The sequence below is a fragment of the Cyprinus carpio genome, chromosome B19 (genome assembly GCF_018340385.1).
Source record: "Cyprinus carpio isolate SPL01 chromosome B19, ASM1834038v1, whole genome shotgun sequence".
NCBI classification, from domain to species: domain Eukaryota; kingdom Metazoa; phylum Chordata; class Actinopteri; order Cypriniformes; family Cyprinidae; genus Cyprinus; species Cyprinus carpio.
Window position 1 is genome coordinate 27837252 of NC_056615.1, and position 883 is coordinate 27838134.

An 883-nucleotide genomic window follows, 5' to 3' on the forward strand; every position below is an offset into this window, starting at 1 on the left:
CATTTCGGTTCTTTCTTGGTTTAAAAAAAAAAAAAAAGTTTTCAGTTCCATATGCAGAGCGAAATGAGAACGGTCCAGCATTTAGAAATAATTCTTATTAACTCTGTNCGTGAATAAACAAAAAACATACTTTTCAATGAAAGAACACAGAGTGTAGGTTGCTTCTAAACGTCTTCCTTCAGGTAGACTGAATGTTTTCCTGCCTTGCTAAATGTTGGGCTCATGATCAATGTTGCGCACCAATTGAACATTTATCATCATACTTATCATGTCTTAAAGCCTTCCTCAAACGCCTACGTTCACAAATGATTTTCACAAAAATAATTATCAATTGATCATTTGTTATTATTTTTGTCTTGTGGTCTAGNGTTGATTTTTCTAACTGCTAACAGTTTTTTCTGTTTCAGCTGTGATCGCGCTGGTGCCTCACGCGCACATATTCATTGGAAACAGAGCAGCCATTCACCGTGTCATCCGGCGCGAGCAGCGGTCCACTTTGGCATATTTTTGTTCATTATGATTTTTTTTCCATCGAATACTGAAACACGTGAACTACAAAGCCTATTTTCAAATGGGCAACATCACAAATATGGAAACATTTGGATTTCTCTAGAATGAGAGAGCCCAACCTTACCTTATGTTTCCTTTAAATTATTATTATTATATTATTTTATTTTATTTTTTGCATCATATACTGCAATTATATTTATCCATTAGAATTGTTATTTTTTTAAATTATTGTTCTGTTCTGATAAATTTGTTAAATGTAAAGGATTTGTAGTAAAGTGAGGAGAACTAAAAATATCCTTTTGGCGCCCATAACATTATTAGGCAATGCAGCAAACGAAAATAGGTGATTGGCTTTTTTTTTTTTTTTTTAATT